The sequence below is a fragment of the Coffea eugenioides genome, chromosome 4, assembly GCF_003713205.1.
Source record: "Coffea eugenioides isolate CCC68of chromosome 4, Ceug_1.0, whole genome shotgun sequence".
Lineage (NCBI taxonomy): Eukaryota > Viridiplantae > Streptophyta > Magnoliopsida > Gentianales > Rubiaceae > Coffea > Coffea eugenioides.
The window spans coordinates 34679189-34700113 of record NC_040038.1 but is presented as its reverse complement, the minus strand read 5'-3'; positions in this window follow the sequence as shown (position 1 = coordinate 34700113).

Here is a 20925-nt window from a genome sequence, read left to right as displayed (position 1 = left end):
TGTGGCAAACTAGGACACTTTGCCAAGAACTGTCCCTAAAACCAAAAGGGAGTCAAACTCATTTCAGAAATCCAAGATGAACTTCATTTACAAATTTTTGATTTAGAATCTGAATTTTCTGAACAAGAAGAAGAAACTGATTCTACTCTTTTGGCTTTACAGGTCCCAGGTGAAATACTTACAATAAGTCCAGCATAGCTTAAAATTGAAAAAGGAGTTGAGAATGAAGTATATCTACAAACTCTTGCTCATATTATTTTGGATAAATATTCTCAACCTATTCCACTCATTGCATTCTTTGATATAGGTGCTGCTATTTCTATCATGAGAAAAGATATTTTACCAGATTCATACTGGATTCCTTATATCCATAAATTTCGAGATGCTGATGGGAAACTTTTTGAAACCAAGTTTATTACCAAAAATCCCATTACCCCTAAGCTTCTCCCGGATTGTTATTTAACATCAAAATTTTTGGGAGCAAATTTTACTGGTAAAGATCTTATGCTTGGATTTGATCTTTATAGATAAAACAAATATCTTGTTACAGCCCAAGGGATAAAATCCAAAAGGTTTTTTAAACCCTATATTGTTATTCCAAAGCTGTATATGCTTCAATAAGATGAAATTCTTCTTTATAAAGATCAACTCAGAAATTTTCAAACCCAGATTATTCAAGAATCATGTGCTACAAATCATCAAGAGTTCCTTCAAAAATGTGATCATCCCTTGCGGAAAAATCCTGATTTTTATATCCAACTTCCTTTTAAAAAGAATAAGGATATAAATCCCACAAAAGCTAGTCATTCAGGAATGAATCCTGATGATACCAAACTAGCAGAACAAGAATGTGAAGAACTTTTGAAGTTTGGTCTCATAGAAGTCTCTGATTCTCAATGGGCATGCCAGAGATTCTATGTTAACAAAAGATCTGAACAAGTAAGGGGGAAAATGAGACTGGTAATTAATTACCAACCCCTGATGTGAGACGGATCTAGACGAACACCAAGTTGGGATGATTGGCGGAACTTTGACCCTTCTAGAATCACGAGCCGCGAACTAAGGAGATTCCTTAACCCACGACTAGCAAATTTAGTGAACCAAAAGTATAGATAGCAGAACGCCACAATCAAGGAGACTACTTGATTGATAAGTTCGATGAACAACTTGAGATTAATTCTCAAGTATTCAAAGGAAATTCTCTTGAGGCAAGAGAGAGTGAAATAACTCACATATATTTTATAAAATCTGAATTCCTCTAATGAATGAAAACCTAGGCTATATATAGCCTTACAGGACTCAAACCCTAGAATGTCCAATGGACGACCTTGCCCTTCATTAAGGGCGAAAATGTCTAACAACTAATTGACTAAAATTAAGACTCTAAATTCGGCCAAAGTGAAGTGAAAATTGACCGAAATTATTAATGCTAACAAACAACTAATAATGGAAACTAAAACCCTAATTAGCAAGCTAGTACTCCGCGAACTAGTCTTTACTTGAATCTTCCAATTCCCCATGTGCTTGAATGGAATGGGCCTTGGTCTCTATATTCTCATCATTCCCCTCCTCTTAAAGGCGATTTGTCCCCAAATCATGACTCTTCTTCCAAAACAAAGGTGATGAGAGCATGTGTATAGTCACCAAGCAGCCTGCATGTCGCCTTCTCAAGCGAAGAAAGATCAGGACACCCTTGTGGGACACCAGGAAAACTTGTGGTGGTGGTAGATACATGTTGCGGACAGCAAGAGTTCCATGATAATGGCCACACAAGTGACGTCTCAAGCCTATGGGTGGACCGTGAGCGGACGCCCGGTGAACCAAGGTTTGGTTGGGCTGCGCGTTGTACGCATCAAGACGTGCAAAAGCGGCATCAAAGGCCATTGTAACCCGACTAGTGCTGGTTGGAACAAGTAGAACTGGTACAGCACAAGGGCTTAGATTCTCTTGAATCCAACCCTTAACAAGCAACTCCTCCACTTGTCGTTGTTGTTCCTTGGTTTCCTCAGGATTGGTCCTATATGGTGCCTTGTTTGGAAGGGAAGATCCAGGAATGAAATCAATTTGATGTTCAATTCCCCTTAATGGAGGCAATCCATTAGGTATATCCTCAGGAAAGACGTCTTGATACTCCTGTAAGAGGTTAGTAATAACACTAGGCAAAGAAGCATCAAGAGCATTAGTGAGTAAGGATTCCTTGCCAAATAAAATAAATAAAACCTGATTAGAATGCAAGGCCTTTCTCACATCTTTCACCTTGGCAAGCATGCTGGGTTTTCTCTCCTGTGCGGGCTCGAAGACCGAATGAGAGTGATCCAACTTGCTTGAAGAAGGATCGGCCAACACTAATTTCTTAGCTTTGGCGTTGTCCTTCTTGGTGGTAGCATGCAAGTCATACTCTTTTTGTAGACTAACTTGATCCTCATGTACTTGTTGAGGTGTAAGAGGTGCAAGTGTAATCTTTTTACAATTATGCATAAAAGAGTATTTGTTCAAGAAACCATCAAAAGTGACTCTTTTGTCAAATTGCCAAGGACGCCCTAAGAGTATATGTGCAGCTTGCATTGGTACTACATCACACATAACATCATCTTCATACCTACCAATGCGAAAAGTAACCAGAACTTGTTTAAGAACACGTACCTCTCCACTGTTGTTTAACCACTGAAGCTTGTAGGGACGGGGGTGCTTGTGAGAACCCGTAAAACCCTAATTATTTTCCTAGGGGTTATTTCCCCTTAATTGCATGTTTTCTGCATTTTCTGGCTTAGAAATATTTTCTTAGTGGATTTTATGAGCAGTTATAGTTTTAAGATGATTTTTCTAGCATTGGTGAATTTTTAGAAAATTAAGAATCTATATTGGACGTGGGACCCACTAGTGCAAAAAGTTCGGAAAAATTCGGCCAATAAGGTTAAGTTTCGGATACTGTGAAAAATTTATCGGGTGTTAAGAGATAAGTAGTGTGTGTGAAGTGATTGATGTGAGAGAGAAAAGAAAGATAGGAATGCATTTAATGAGTGTGACAAGTGTCACAATCTCATTGGTTGGACTTTAAGAATTACTATTCACTTTCTTGACTTTTTTTACCAAAGGATTAAATATCAAAAATTCACAAAATTTCCTCATTTTTCTTTCTCCTTGGCCGGCTCTCTCTCACTCTTTTGCAAGAAGAAGAACTCTTCAATCTTCAAGCTTTCTACTAGCAAATCATCTAAATCAACCGAATAAACAAGATTCCACTCCATAAAATCCTATCTTCTAGTGCTAGTAAGGGTTGTAGTGAAGTTGTTTTGAAGAGCAAAGGTGTCCACAATCTCTCTTTCCCTTGTTTCTTGGTAAGTGATGCTACAACCTCTCCCCTAAACCTAATGATGGTTATATTATGCTTAATGGTGGCATGAGTGAAGGAATATATGATTTATTTCTTGATTTGAAGAGTTTTGGTGAATTTTTTATTTTATTGGGAATTTTTCTGGTTTAATATGAATGGGATGTTGTGGCCTTGTATGATGAATGGTAATGGCTGATAATGGCTCTATGAGGTGTATTGGATAAGAAAATGTAATCAATTTTGGATTTGGATGGAAAATGAAAAGTTAGGGTTCATATTTTTCCCAATTCTGTCCGGTTTTGGATCATAGGGTTAGAGGCCGAATTGGACTTTTCTCAAAACATGAAAGTTGTAGGTATTGATGAGTAGGAGGTTCCTGAAAAATTTCAGGGCATTTGGATGAGTGTAGAGTGAGTTATGACGAAATTACTGTAGCTGTTCTGCTTTGATCAGAATGCGAAAACTGAGTTTGTATTTGGCTATTTTGACTGGAATTGGTTTGGATTTTGAAGTTGGTGTCTTCTGATGAAATGTAGCTGAATGTCTTAGCTAACATATGCCTTTGGAATTTCGGCATTTGGACTTGTATGGACTGAGATATACCGATTACAGTTTTCTGCGTTTTGCAAACCTGTTTTGGGAATTCTGGTATAGTATTTCGTATATTTGACCTAGTTGTGTTAGGAACTGGATTGAGTGACCTTCTACATTGTTGTAGTTCTGTTTCTTGGCTTCGAAATGGTGGGTCTTACACCCCCATCCGATAATTGTAGTGAGAGTTGTGCCATTACCGCATTATGAGGTCAAATCCGGTTTTCATATCAAGGCCTTAGTTAAAGCCCTTTCTTAATTTCTGGTTTCCTCTATTGTTTGTAAATGTTTATGGAACCTTATTGGGGTCATGTTTGGCCTTGGTTTATGACTCGTTATCGAGTTTCATTGTATTTGTTTGCATGTTTTTAGGGCGTGACGGTGGTGCACAACGTTCTTTTGACTAAAGTGTTTGAAACCACATTGTGCTAGCTTGGTGAGTGTACTACTCACTTATGTGCTATTACATGGCTTTGATCTTTGTACTTGAGATGTTGAATGTTGATTGATCCAGGTGAGAGTGTACTTTATCACTTTCACATATTGTTCCGCATGTTATTGGAAAGTTATATGAAATGTTATATGAAATGAAATACATGACTTCAAATATTATCCATGAGCTCAACCCCATTGGTTATTGATTGAATCGAGCCGGCGAGGGCTTGGTCGTGCCAATTAATGTGCCTTGGGGCAACATCATAGGGAATCTTGTAGTATGAGAGACTCTTGATTCCGGTTTACTCGAGTAATACCACAATGCAAGTGTTTGGATTTCGGGCCCGGTTGAGGAATGTTAGGAGGAAGGGAATGGAAGTTAAGAGGAGTCTACGGTTGGTTACCTTTCAGACATTGACGGAGAGTCAATGAGACCTGATCAAGAATTCAAACGAGGAAAAGGGCTCTTGAGAGCCACCCGTATCCTTTTATCCTCATTATTAATGTGTGGCTTTATTTATTTTGGTAAATTGGACTGTTAAGCTTGATGTATCCATGGTTGCTTGAGTTGTATTCTCACTGGGCAATTAGCTCACCCCGTTCCTTTTGTTTTCCTTACAGGAATATGACTCTTTTGGAATGAATTTTGATAAATGGTTGACAAATGAACTAGATGAATGACTCTTTTGTATTGTATATAAAATGGGACCCTAAATGTATCATTAGGGCCGTTTTCACTTTTGTTTTGGCAAACCATATATGTAGTGACTTTTGTATCACTTTTAAATGTCATTTTGGTTTGTAAAGGCTAAATGTTATGGGGTATATGTAATTCGATGTTTGGTTGGGTTCGGACGAGTCGGTTACTATTCATGGCCGACTCCGGATTTCATTTTCTTTTATTTTGGGTTATTTTGCCCTTTTGCCTTATTTGCGCGCGTTATAAGTTCCGGAACGTGAAAGATCGCTCTATACTGCCCCGTTAGTCCTGGTGAGAGCTGGGCAGGCAGTCCGCTAACCTCTTTGGTTCGCCTTAGGGGAAAGTGGGGCTGTCACAGTGCTCACTAGTTGGCAAGTTTAGTTTCTCCACCATCAATGCACTAGCAACATTAGTGCAACTTCCGGGGTCAATCACCAAGCTGCATACCTTGTTGGTCACATGGCACCTAGTGTAAAAGATGTTGTCACGTTGAAGCTCATCCTTACTAGCTTGCGTAGCTAGTGCCCTTCTTGCGACCAATCCAACTTTGTCTTGAGTTGGAACTTCCTCTATCTCATCTTCCTCTTCAACCAAGGAAGGCATGTCTTTGTACTCCTCCTCTTCATCATCAGTGACAATGTCTCCATTTGGTAGCACAAGCATGGTCCTTGGATTTGGACATTGGCTTGCAATGTGCCCAACTCCTTGACACCTCCAACATTTGGTGTCACGATTCCTAGGTTTTGAAGTTTCAATTGTTGGTTTTGAAACAACCTTGGAGTCGGTTTTGGTAAAAGGTGGCCGTGAGCTTGTCCCTTGATCTTGCTTCGGCTTTGGAGTGGTCCAAGTATTCGAACCTCTCTCTTCCCTTCTAGGCTGGAATGGTCGAGTAAATGCCTGGGGATGAGGGTTATAATTTCTGGTTGTACCCCTCCTCTTGAGCCTTTGCTCAATCTTGATAGCCTTCTCCACCATATCTTCAATCTCCACATAGTATTGAAGCTCCAGTTGATCGGCTATTTCAACCCTCAGACCATTGAGAAATCTTGCCATTGTAGCTTCTCTATCTTCTTGAATATCAGCTCTCAACATGGAGATTTCCATGTCCTTGTAGTAGTCCTCAACTGAGCGTTGACCTTGTGTCAAGGTTTGAAGTTTTTGGTACAAGTCTCTATGGTAGTGACTTGGTACAAATCGCTTCTTCATCAGTCTCTTGAGCTCAGTCCAAGTGGTTATAGGTGGGTCTCCACACCTTCTCCTGCTTGTAACCACTTGTTCCCACCAAACTATGGCATAGTCGGTGAATTCTACTACGGCAAGTCTCAACTTTTGTGCATCGGTGTAGTCATTACAACCGAATACTAGCTCCACTCGACTCTCCCATTCAAGGTACGTATCCGGATCAGATTTGCCTTGGAAAGGAGGAATCTGCATCTTAATCCCCTTGATGGCATCACCGTTTGCTCTTGGGTTTCGCTTTGGTCTTCTTTGCTCGTATGCCTCATGTTCCGAATCAGCATTGGAGTCACTAGATTCCCCCAGGGTGGATTTTCCCCTAGATTTCCTAGAAGAAGCCCTAGACGAACTTAGTTGATCAATTTGCTCATGGATTGTTTCCAACCTTTGGTCAAATCTCCTCTGCATTTCCTTCCACATATTATCCATTTTAAGTGATAACTGAGCAATGGTAATTTCATGTTCCTGAGACATGGTGAAACCTGCAAAACTTGACAAATTGTTAGTAGAAAATGCCTCACTTGCTCCCTTAAGTGTTTCACTCCTCTCGTGTTTTCACTCAAGTGTGTATGGCACTCTAATGCTCTCACCAATTCACTTCTCAAACCACTTGTTTGTTTCCTTTGAAGAAATCAGAAATTTTCTCAAGGAAGTTCAATCAAACTTTAATCAAAATAGCTCCCAATTGTATCAAAGGAACAAGGAAACAAAAAGTAGAAATGGAAAGCTCAAGTAATGAATAAGGAATGGAAGAGGAAAGAATTGATGTACAAAGAAAAAGAAAGTCCAAGTACGATGATGGAGTTCCCAAGTGCTTTACTTAATTGCCCAATTGATTTTTGGAAACAAGTTAGGTGTTGGACTTATTTGGAAATTTCCTTAAAGTCGGCTAACCAAACAGAATTATTACCAAAATTTTTCCAGATTCCCTCTCCAAAAACCTTCCAAAATTTTTCCAGATTCCCTCTCCAAAAACCTTCCTAAAGTCGGCTATAACAAATCAGAATTGTTCCCAAAAAAATTCCAGATTTCCTTCTCTTTTGAAACCTCCCAAAGTCGGCTGCAAAACAGAATTTGGTAGCTAAAAAATTTCCAGATTTCTGCTCCTTTTAAACCTTCCAAAGTCGGCTGCAAAACAGAATTTGGTAGCTAAAAAAATTTCCAGATGATTTCTGCTCCTTTTAAACCTTCCAAAGTCGGCTGGAATTTCCTAAATATTTTCCCAGATTCGGTAGCTTCCTAACCCCAAAATTTTCCAGAATTACCTCTTCTTAAATCCCTCAAAATTTTCGTCCCTTACTCTCCCTCAAGAACAACAATTTGGCCCTCCCCTCTTTGCTCCACACAAGGACAGTTTTGACGCTTGGTGCTAAACAATGGCTTCACAAGATGACTCAAGCAACGTCACCCAAGAATACCCCAAGCGGCCTGCTCAAGAAACTCCCAAGAGGTTTACTCCTAAGCCAAGAAAGCCCCGTATGGATGCAAGGACGTACAAGAAACTGTTTATACGTAGGGAGGTGCAAATATTCAAGAACCAAGATGGTCAAGTTCCTCAAAAATCTCAACGGGTGATACAAGTGATCAAGACCCAAGGTGTGCAAGATTTTCAAGAGGAGGTTGGTCAAAACTTTTGAGTATGCTTTTCTTGATGTAATTTTCTGGTTTGTTGGAACAATTGCAACAAGACAGAATTGGCAAATAAAAGTGCGGCTTCCTCCTTTGTGGTTTGTCACCCGAATGCCCTTTGTTTTTTTTGTTTTTTTTTTGACTCTAAGAACACACAATTACTCGGCTGTTCTTGGGTAAAATTCCAGAATTTAATGTCAAACCAATGTTCTCCTTCAATCCTCCAACAACTATCAAGACATGTATCAAAGTTTCAAGACTTCAAGATTAGTTTCAAGGAACTCAAGAAACCCTAGATTATTGTAGTTCCTCTTCAAGATTCCAACCCCAAACAAGTTTAACCACAAAAATCAGTTTAGGAAATTAATGAAAACAACTTGGTGGAATAAACTAAAGTTTGGACAGATTTGGCAAGAAACTTGCGCCCAAGGAAAACCCTAGTTGCAAGTGAAAACCCTAGCCGTCGCAGAAATTTTTTTTTTTTTGTTTGATATTTAAACAGAATATGCAACGAACAAAACACGGCTACACTTGAAGGCAGGCTTCAAGACAGAATCACACAACCAGGTAATGCACGAAGTGTATGCGAAGCAAAAGAAATCAAAGAACGACGCAACAAGAACAAACAAAGGCGGACAGAATTTTTTTTTTTTGTAATAACAATCGGACTTGACACAAAGAAAGACACGACCAGAATTGAAGACAAATACTAGAAAACTTACGAAGAAAAAGAAAAGGAGAAAAACAAAGAACCTCTACGGGATATACTTGATGTCGTCGACTAGCTCTGGATACCAACTGATGTGAGACGGATCTAGACGAACACCAAGTTGGGATGATTGGCGGAACTTTGACCCTTCTAGAATCACGAGCCACGAACTAAGGAGATTCCTTAACCCACGACTAGCAAATTTAGTGAACCAAAAGTATAGATAGCAGAACGCCACAATCAAGGAGACTACTTGATTGATAAGTTCGATGAACAACTTGAGATTAATTCTCAAGTATTCAAAGGAAATTCTCTTGAGGCAAGAGAGAGTGAAATAACTCACATATATTTTATAAAATCTGAATTCCTCTAATGAATGAAAACCTAGGCTATATATAGCCTTACAGGACTCAAACCCTAGAATGTCCAATGGACGACCTTGCCCTTCATTAAGGGCGAAAATGTCTAACAACTAATTGACTAAAATTAAGACTCTAAATTCGGCCAAAGTGAAGTGAAAATTGACCGAAATTATTAATGCTAACAAACAACTAATAATGGAAACTAAAACCCTAATTAGCAAGCTAGTACTCCGCGAACTAGTCTTTACTTGAATCTTCCAATTCCCCATGTGCTTGAATGGAATGGGCCTTGGTCTCTATATTCTCATCAACCCCTCAACATTTTCCTACTTGATGACAAGTTTCCAATTCCCAACAGATTTACACTATTTGCCCAGATTTTCAAAGCAAAATGGTTTTCAAAATTTGATCTAAAATCTGGATTCTGGCAGTTGGGAATTCATCCTGATGATAGGCACAAAACTAGCTTTTGTATTCCAAATCATCATTTTCAATGGAAGGTTATGCCTTTTGGCCTCAAAACGGCACCTTCATTTTTCCAAAAAGCCATGATAAAGATTTTCCAGCCCATCTTGCATTCTTCATTAGTTTACATTGATGACATTCTTCTTTTCAGCAATACACTAGAAGAACATCTCAAATTGCTTAAAGATTTCCATAAAATTATTAAGCAATATGGGATCATGATCTCTGAAAAGAAAATGATTTTGGCAATACAAGAAATTTCATTCCTTGGAATGAAGATCTCTAATGGTACATGTACACCTGAGCAACATGTTGGACAATCTGTTAAAGATTTTCCTAAAACAGATTTGACAAAAACTCAGGTACAACAATTTCTTGGAATTGTCAATTATGTACGGGAATTTATTCCTAAAGCAGCAAAGCATATTAGTCCTTTGACTAAAATGCTGAAAAAGACCCCTCCTTCATGGGGATCTTCTCAAACCAGAGCAATCCAAAATCTCAAAGCAGAACTTCAATAGCTTCAAACCCTACACATCCAGCAAATGGCAAGAAAATACTGCAGACAGATGCTAGTGACAAATACTGGGGAGCAGTACTTCTTGAGGAAGATGAACAGGGAACAAAACATTGTTGTGGATTTGCAAGTGGAAAATTCAAAAATTCTGAACAACATTTGTGATACCCCAAATTTTAGGACGATGTTTTTCCCTCGTTCTTTTAAAATTTTGATTTATTTCTTTTGTTTTGTTTTAAAAACATTGTTTTTTTAATTGGACACTTTATATTTAAATCAAAACCTTAGTTTTACTTGTGACTAAAAGGTTATTATGTAATTGATTTTATGTATGACAATGCATATTTTATTATAGGTAATTATAATGGTTGGGTAGTTAGTAGATTAATGAGGTGTAATTAAGCTTGTGGATTTCATTAAGTTAGTGATCTATGGAGTTAATTGGAAAGATTAAAAGAAGTTGGGGTCATAGTGTGAGGATTAGCAAAGTAAGATTTTTAGTAACATCAAAGCTTCTAGGATCTTCCTAAGCTTAAATTTGATTGGTGGAGAAAAAGTCTAAGTTGACCATTGGCTTAAATATCTTCTATTGTTAGTAAATGAAAAACAAAGCCAAAAATTAAGAGGAAAAAAAAGAGAGAGGGCCGAGAGCTCTATGGTAGGTTCAAGAGGAAAAGTTTCAACTTTGGTTTCTTGATTTCTTGCTCAATCTTGCAAACTAACTGATAGCTTCACCAAATAATCCATAGAAATTGCTTAGGAAGGTGGATTGCTATCTTGGGGTGGAGTGTTTTGGTGGTTCAAGCTTCCTAGGGGTTGTTGTGCTTCTCTAATGCTAGGTAAGATTGGTATTAGTTCATGTTTGTGTTCTTTATTGGTTTACAAGTGAAAGTTATGGCTTGTTTAGGTAGATTTCATGATTTTAGTAGTGGTTATAGTAAATTCCAGCCTTCTAGTGTAATTTTCAGCTTTGGTTGTTGAAATGGATGGCTGTTCTTGGTGTTCATGTTGTGGTAATGCTTATGTTTAGTGTATGGAAGTGAATTCATGGTTAAAAATTGTTGGGTTTTTAGCATATAAAATTTCAGTCAGCAAGAAAGGTGATTTGTAAGAATTGATTTCCAGTTTTAATGCTGAAATTGTCCTGTTTCTGACCGTGTCTTTTAGTCCATGTTAGAGGCCGAATCTGTGACGCCCCGAAAGAATGAGTGTGAGAACCCGAAAATTTTTTAATTTTCTAGGGTTTATTTTATTTAATCGCCCGCATTTTCTACATTTTCTTTATTAGAAAAATTCCCCAGATAAAGTTTATGAGCAAAGATAGTTTTAAAATGATTTTTCTAGTATCGGTTAGTTTTTGAAAAATTAAGAGCGTATTTCGGACGTGGGACCCGCAAGTGCGGTAAATACATTATATTTTTGATAACTTGTTGGAATTTTGTATTAAGTGATATTATTTTACAAGGTGTTAAGATATTTGTATTGGAGAGACAAAAAGATAAGTTTTAAACCTAAAGGTGACAAGTGTCACCATAAGATTAAGTCTTGAGTTTGACTACTACTCATAACTTTACCATTTAATTAAAATTGGCCAAAAATCTCTTCATTTCAAGCTTCACTTGGCCGAATTCTCTTGCTCAAAGAAGGAAAGAAATCTTCCAACTTCCTACTTCATACTCTTGCTCCAATCTTTAAATCCAACCGATAAAACTCCAAATCATTCCATAAAATCTCTTTGCTAAGTGGTCTTGAGGTGTTTTGTGGAGTTGTTCGGAAAGTTAAGGTGACTAGTTGCTCTATCTCTTGTATTGCTAAGGTGAGTTGTGAAGGACCCCTCTCCTTCCTCTAATGATGTTCAATTCATGATTGGTGGTGGTATAAGATGCACTTTTATGGATTATATCTTGATTTTGGTTGAATTGATGAAGTTTTATAATTATTGGGGATTTTTCTGTTTTCATATGGATATGATTGTATGGCTATATATGATGATTGGAAATGATGTTTAAGGACTCTATGAGGTGGAAAAAGTGGTTAATTGCAAACAATTTCTGTTTTGGAAGAAATCTTGGAAAGTTAGGGTTTGATGTTCTTCATTCTGCCCGAATTTGTAGCTCCTAGTTAGAGGCCGAATTGGCCTTGGATTAAAACATGAAAGTTGTAGGGAATGACATTTTGGAGGTGCCTACAAAATGTTAGGTCAATCAGAGTAGTGTAGAATGAGAAAAGTCGAAATTACTATTGCTTTTCTGGTTTTACCCGAATGTAAGAATTGCGCCTGTAATTGGTTGTTTTGGCTGGAATTTCTTCCGAATTGGTTGTTGAGGCCTTTTGATGAAATTTATCCCTGTTTCTTATCTTTCGTCTGGCTTTGGAATTTCTGGATTTGGACTTAGGTAGCCTGATTTATGATGTTTCCGCTAGAATGCGTTCTGTGAATCTATTTTTGTGATTCTGGTATGGTATCTTGCATTTTTGACCTGGTTACACTCGAAACTGGGTTGAGTGACCTTCTGTAATATTTTAGCCCTGTATTTTAGCTTCGAAACGGTGTATCTTACACCTTCATCCGATAATCGTAGCGCCTTTGGTACCATTACCGTAAAATGACGTCAAAACTGTTTTTATGGTTTTGAGCTTAACTTTCATTTCCGGACTTTTCCCTAACTTGACTTGTACTTGTACTACTGGGAGCTTGCTGAATGGCTATTGAATGAACTTGTTGTTGTGTGTGTACCTTTGGGTTGGAATGAGGAAATAATGAAGCCTTGATGGCTGAAAAAGTAAAGAAAGATAAGAGGAAGTGCTGTCCGAATTTTGAAAGGACTTGTTTGCATTGAGTTTGTGAACTAAGACTTGGATTTGAGCAAGGCAATGATATATGATGGATGGTTCCTGAGCCATGGAGGTGAGTGACCCCAAACTATTGTTAAAGCTTCTTATGAAATGTTTCTTGCATTATTTACTCGACTGCATCTCATGCGTGCTTGCATGTGAATTCATGATATGAGTTTGGCTTCAATGAGTTCTTGGGGAGTCTTGTGCTGGACACCAACGTCTCCACCTCTGTGTACTTGGAGCAAATGGCTCCGGAGCTCAAAAAGGGGCTTCCTCTAAATGTTAATGTTAATGTTAATGTTAAATGATCTATTTGAGCGTTGGGTGTTCAAGTGCTATGACTTCACTGGCTCACGAGAGCAATAAACGGACATTTGTTCTTTGAATCATGACATCATCGAAAGGATCGAAATGCAATATTGTGAAATATATTGGATTACTGATTTTACTGGTTACTCGCTGAGCTTCTAGCTCACCCCAAAAATGTTTTATTCCCCTCCACAGGGCTCGAGGTGAAGGAAACGTTTGTATTAAAGTTCTCCGTGTGAATGGTTGGTATTAAAGTTCTTCATGTGAATGGTTGGTATCAAGGATTAGAGTGGCGCAGCGGAAGCGTGGACGCTTCGCTTTTGATATGTAATTATTGGAAAATTTGATGTAATATTTGAGTTTTATCTTGTAATCTGTTTGAGAAATGTAGTGAACGACTGAGTCCCGGCGAGAGCTGGGCAGGCGGCCCGCCGAACCCTCTGGTTCGCCTTAGGGGGAGGTGGGGCTGTCACAGGTGGTATTTGTTCTTTGAATCACAGGTGGTATCAGAGCTTAGGCTTCAGATCTCTGTAGTGTATCCTAGGCTTGAATTTTAGGATGCCGGACTGTGGGTTTGATTTGACTCTTAGTGTTTACTTGGAATGCTTGAGTGATTCTTGAGGAATTTCTTGACTTGATTGGTACAAGATGGAATGTCGAGGACAACATTCTTTTAAGTTGGGGAGTTTGTGACGCCCCGAAAGAATGAGTGTGAGAACTCGAAAATTTTCTAATTTTCTAGGGTTTATTTTATTTAATCGCCCGCCTTTTCTACATTTTCTTTATTAGAAAAATTCCCCAGATAAAGTTTATGAGCAAAGATAGTTTTAAAATGATTTTTCTAGTATCGGTTAGTTTTTGAAAAATTAAGAGCGTATTTCGGACGTGGGACCCGCAAGTGTGGTAAATACATTATATTTTTGATAACTTGTTGGAATTTTGTATTAAGTGATATTATTTTACAAGGTGTTAAGATATTTGTATTGGAGAGACAAAAAGATAAGTTTTAAATCTAAAGGTGACAAGTGTCACCATAAGATTAAGTCTTGAGTTTGACTACTACTCATAACTTTACCATTTAATTAAAATTGGCCAAAAATCTCTTCATTTCAAGCTTCACTTGGCCGAATTCTCTTGCTCAAAGAAGGAAAGAAATCTTCCAACTTCCTACTTCATACTCTTGCTCCAATCTTTAAATCCAACCGATAAAACTCCAAATCATTCCATAAAATCTCTTTGCTAAGTGGTCTTGAGGTGTTTTGTGGAGTTGTTTGGAAAGCTAAGGTGACTAGTTGCTCTATCTCTTGTATTGCTAAGGTGAGTTGTGAAGGACCCCTCTCCTTCCTCTAATGATGTTCAATTCATGATTGGTGGTGGTATAAGATGCACTTTTATGGATTATATCTTGATTTTGGTTGAATTGATGAAGTTTTATAATTATTGGGGATTTTTCTGTTTTCATATGGATATGATTGTGTGGCTATATATGATGATTGGAAATGATGTTTAAGGACTCTATGAGGTGGAAAAAGTGGTTAATTGCAAACAATTTCTGTTTTGGAAGAAATCTTGGAAAGTTAGGTTTTGATGTTCTTCATTCTGCCCGAATTTGTAGCTCCTAGTTAGAGGCCTAATTGGCCTTGGATTAAAACATGAAATCTGTAGGGAATGACATTTTGGAGGTACCTACAAAATTTCAAGTCAATTGGAGTAGTGTAGAATGAGAAAAGTCAAAATTACTATTGCTTTTCTGGTTTTACCCGAATGTAAGAATTGCGCCTGTAATTGGTTGTTTTGGCTGGAATTGCTTCCGAATTGGTTGTTGAGGCCTTCTGATGAAATTTATCCCTCTTTCTTATGTTTCGTCTGGCTTTGGAATTTCTGGATTTGGACTTAGGTAGCCTGATTTATGATGTTTCCGCTAGAATGCGTTCTGTGAATCTGTTTTTGTGATTCTGGTATGGTATCTTGCATTTTTGACCTGGTTACACTCAAAACTGGGTTGAGTGACCTTCTGAAATATTTTAACCCTGTCTTTTAGCTTCGAAACGGTATATCTTTCACCTTCATCCGACAATCGTAGCGCCTTTGGTACCATTACCGCAAAATGACATCAAAACTATTTTTCTGGTTTTGAGCTTAACTTTCATTTCCGGACTTTTCCCTAGCTTGACTTGTACTTGTACTACTGGGAGCTTGCTGAATGGCTATTGAATGAACTTTTTGTTGTGTGTGTACCTTTGGGTTGGAATGAGGAAATAATGAAGCCTTGATGGCTGGAAAAGTAAAGAAAGATAAGAGGAAGTGCTGTCCGAATTTTGAAAGGACTTGTTTGCATTGAGTTTGTGAACTAAGACTTGGATTTGAGCAAGGCAATGATATATGATGGATGGTTCCTGAGCCATGGAGGTGAGTGACCCCAAACTATTGTTAAAGCTTCTTATGAAATGTTTCTTGCATTATTTACTCGACTGCATCTCATGCGTGCTTGCATGTGAATTCATGATATGAGTTTGGCTTCAATGAGTTCTTGGGGAGTCTTGTGCTGGACACCAACGTCTCCACCTCTGTGTACTTGGAGCAAATGGCTCCGGAGCTCAAAAAGGGGCTCCCTCTAAATGTTAATGTTAATGTTAATGTTAAATGATCTATTTGAGCGTTGGGTGTTCAAGTGCTATGACTTCACTGGCTCACGAGAGCAATAAACGGACATTTGTTCTTTGAATAATGAAATCATCGAAAGGATCGAAATGCAATATTGTGAAATATATTTGATTACTGATTTTACTGGTTACTCGCTGAGCTTCTAGCTCACCCCAAAAATGTTTTATTCCCCTCCACAGGGCTCGAGGCGAAGGAAACGTTTGTATTAAAGTTCTCCGTGTGAATGGTTGGTATTAAAGTTCTCCGTGTGAATGGTTGGTATCAAGGATCAGAGTGGCGCAGCGGAAGCGTGGACGCTTCGCTTTTGATATGTAATTATTGGAAAATTTGATGTAATATTTGAGTTTTATCTTGTAATCTGTTTGAGAAATGTAGTGAACGACTGAGTCCCGGTGAGAGCTGGGCAGGCGGCCCGCCGAACCCTCTGGTTCGCCTTAGGGGGAGGTAGGGCTGTCACAGAATCAACCTTAGGTCAAAACATGAAAGTTGTAGGAAATGATGTTTTATAGCTGCCCGAAAAATTTCAGCTCAATCCGAGCACTTTAACATGTGAAAAGACAAAATTACCCTTGCTTCCATAGGTATAGTTTTGTGGACAGTTTTGACATTTCCTCATTCTGGCTGCATTTCTTCACCTTGATCCGTATCAAATTAGCCTTTGGCCAAAACACAAAACTTTTAGCTCTATTTTCAGCTTTCCAACGCAACTAAAAGAACCTCAAACGGAGTTGTGTAGCCTGAGTTATCGTCATTTGAATTCAGTACTGACAACCGTACGGACAAGGACATTCTGGTTCTGTAATCTGTACTTTTGACCTAGATAAATTGTGAACCAGATTGAGTGGTGTTCATAAAAGTTGTATCCCTTTGTCTTAGCTTCGTAGAAGTATAAAATTCAATGCAATCCGATAAGCGTAGCTTCGGTTGTGACCAATACGCTCAAAGACGTCAAACCTGTCATTTTGTTCTTTGCCTTAAACCTTATTTCCGCTCACTTTTCTAGCTTGGTTTTGTACTTGAATGGCTTTTAGCCTATTGAATGGCTATTGTAATGAGATTATTTGTGTGTAATTTTGAGGGCTGATTGAGGAAACTAATGAAGCCATAAATGGCTGGAAATAGGTAAACACAAAGGGCGTGCTGCCCAAATTTTCACTCGAGGGTTAGGGTTATGTACTTGTGACTTGAGCAAAGAATTGAGGTCGAATGGGACTTGGATAATCTATGGTATTCGAGTTTTTGTGGTCAAGATACATAAACTGAAAGTTGCCGGAACTCGTACCCTTGAAAAGTAAACGTAATGACCCTTTCAAAATACGATTTTCCCGATCTTTGATACCAAGTGTAACTTCTAAAGTTGAAACCACTTCTTGATCATAACTAAATGAGCGAGCATGAATTTTTTGGGATTTGATAAGTATCTTGAATACTACTTAAATGAGTTGCATTTACTTGATTTTCTTGAAGCGAAACTCCTATGTTTCGAACTCTAGAGAGTTTTACATTCGCAAATGATATTTTATCGCAGATTTGGACTCCAACCAAGGGGTTGGATCTGAACGTGACTTTTGAGAGGCACTAGACTTTTGGTGAGTGCTTCCAAATGCCTGATTGAACTGGACACTTGTTTTCAATACTTGACCAATGTGATTTAATGATATGTAATTTATTTGATCGGGTAAGAGTGTACTTTATCGCCCTTGCCCTAATATGATATATACTTGTTTATTGTTGCAATTGACTTGATATACTTGTACTTGAGTTGTAAGTGCGGAGCGGCAGTATGTACCACACTCAATCCGAGTGGGAGGTGCCTCTCATTCCCGTCTCCGTACTTTTATTTTGATTTAGTCGATTGGAGATGTTATCTCATCGACATCTTGGGGACCCAAACCCCACTGGCTAGTTAATCGAGTCGAGCCGGCAAGAGCTTGGTCGATTAGATAACGAACCATGGGTAGTTAGTGATATCGAGTGGAGTGTTATCTTCTCGACTAATTGGTATACTCGAGTATTACTACCAGTGTTTATTGAGGATTTTGGGCCCAGTAGGGGGTTTGGATGGTAGACGGAGAGTAGTTTAAATGGTGCTCTACTGGATTGGTTACTTACTTGAAAGTTGACGGAGTGTCAACTATTACTTGATCAAGCTCTGATGATGCAATGGGAATTTGGCTCCTGAGAGCCATCCGTATCCTTATACTTTGGAATGATTAGTACTTATTGTGTTATTGTTTCGTTTTAAAAGAAAAACTTTACACTCGCTCATTTTGAGATTTGCTACTTGAAGTGTTATTGCTCACTTTTATGAACTTTTCATGCTCATTACTTTGCTACGTGATACTTGCACTTTTAAATAATGGTCAACTTGCTATTTGGAACCTCACTGGACTTTTAGCTCATTCCACGCCATTTGTTTTCCTTACAGGGGGTACGAGCTAGGCGTGAGACTGGTACAGAGTAGTCTAGTTTTGAAGTTCTGAAAGGGTACTCGCGCTAGCACTCAACTAGGGTTGATTGTACTCGAATTATAAACACTTTGAAGTATTTTGGTGTGTAGAAGCTTTGTATCTGGATTTGAGCATCAATGTATATATTAAGTTGAAGTGGATGTGTTATTTATTTTCTATGGATGTACGTTATTTTTTTTCTTGAGCTATGAGTGAGTGAGTCCTGGTGAGAGTTGGGCAGGCGACCTGTGAAAACCTCGAAAAAATAAATATAGATATCAATGCATATTGCATTTGCACTTTTGATTCTTTAATAAATTCTAGCATTACTTATACTTATTTTAAATAGGTGCGTAAAAACAATTTTTATGTGATAAACAATATAATTGTGCTAAAATATTAAATTACTTGTTTTGTTAAGTTAAATTAATATTTCTTGAGTTAGATTAATTTTATTGCCTTACTATAAATTCTTTGAATTCCGATAGCTAATTTTAAGTGTTCATAACGTTAAGTGTTAACCGGAACCTTAGCCCTAAGACGAAGTCGATAAATTTTAGAATAAGATTTGTTACAAGTACACTTAGTATATGTAGGACGTTAAAATTTCGATAATTGAACTCTTGTGAGATTAGTATATTATTAGGCATTCAAATCACATTTGGGGTAAATTGTGGAATTAGATTAAGAATGAGGATTTAAGTGGATATTCGGAGAAGATGTGAAAAGACCAAATTAACCCTCCACTATTTCAAAATTTACCATGCAACCATCAAAACTCCCTCGGCCAACCATAAAAGCACCAACATTTCCATTCGGCCGAATGCAATCCTTTCTCCTCTCAAACACTCAATCACTCCTTCAACCGTGAACCACTTCCCCTCCACTACCTCAGCCTCAACCACAACCACAACTATTCCACACCATTCTCCCTTACCTCGTGATCATCGACCAAGAGAGAGAGCTGCATTCTGCAAGCCGAGATGAGAGAAACGGAAGGAAGCCGTGCGAGTTGCGAGCTGCAACTTTTCTGTTCTGTCCGAGAAGGTGAAGCGAGAGGGAGAAAGAGAGAGAGAGGCAGTGCATGAGTTCCATTCTTTCTCTTCACCCTCAACACCAGCTGCAATCACTCCTAACCGCAACACCACAGCTGCACCACCGCAACCAAGACCACCACATCCAGTTTGCGAGCGAGCCGAGAGGGAAAGAAAACTTCAGTTCTGTCGCGTGAGTGAGCTTCACTGTGAGGTAATTTCTGGACTGAGATACGTTGATCAAGGGTAAATTAAGCTATTTATGTCCATGCATGTGAAGTCTAGGTGTTCGGATGATGAAATCAAAGCATGAGAAAAATCTGATTAGGAAGAAAATGGAATTGCCGAGAAGCTGAAACGAAAATGCAGCTTTAATTCTGTCTCTTTGTAGTAATCTGAGCTTATAAACGTGATTAACTAACTAAGAATTAGGTGATTAAGCTTTGCATGAAGTTCATTAGTTCGGCTAAGCAAGAAAAAAAAATGAAACAGAAAACTGCTACATGCAAGTTCATCCGAGGGTAGTGAACAGAATTTCTGGAATTGTGGATGATTATAGTTGCTGACCGAACTTGATTTGAACTGGAAATGATAAGTAATTTCATTAAGTAGCCTTGCATGTTAGTTTTGGGTACTTAACACAATGATTCAGCCAAGGAAAAGTTTGAATTTTATGACCAATTAGCTGCTGGAAATTTTTGGTGGTAGCCGAGAGTTGAGTTGGAATTTCAGCTTGCTTCTGAAATTTTTCCTTGGAGCATAATGGTTGGAAATGCCTGAAATATGTTGTTTTGAGTCTTGTAAGATATTCAGTTGTGAAACACTTGATCTGCTGGTAGAATTCGCCAAAAATGTTGAAACATAGCTGCTGAAATTTTTTTCAGTTTAACCGAGGGAAGAAGAAAGAATTTTTCTAGATTTCTTTTGTGAATTTTGGGTTCAAAATTGTTACATTAAAGTTTGATTCACTGTGAAATGTCATATTATTGTTGATGGCACTTCAGAATATATTAAGATGGTCAAGCATGTGAAATTTTGGGGAGACAATTTGGTTTTATGGCTGAAATGTTAAGATAGAAGTTACTTGGTGGATAAACCCCTTGCGGTTTAGTCGATGGAATTTCTTGGCATTGGAACAGATACTTTGGAATATAAATTGCTGGAAAATGTTTAATCTGCATTTGTGTACGTGTAATGAGATTATTGGTGGCAATCTTGGATAAGAGGTTGTTGCAAATCTTGTCCTTGGTTTCAAATACATATTAGTGACTTTAAACATTTGAAATTTTGGCTAAATTGTGTAAGAAATAATTGTCGGATACCAAGAGCTAATGATTGATGAAGCCTTGGTCGTTTGAATACATTTTACAAAACTTGGAATCTTGATGGGATTGTGTTGGATGCCTTGGACTTATTTTGTTCAAATTCCGATTTGAAATGGATTTATTGAGACCTAGGGCTAATGATTGACGAAGTCCTAGTGAGATTGCTGTTTGAAATATAATTTTTCTGTAGTGGCCAACTGGGATACAATGTGCGTGTGAACTGAAATCGTGAAGTCCATTTTGGTCCTGTGAACTTGAGTATTTTTAAATCAAGCTACGTGAATATATTTTGCCCTAGTATTGAACTACAAAATTTAGTATAGCACG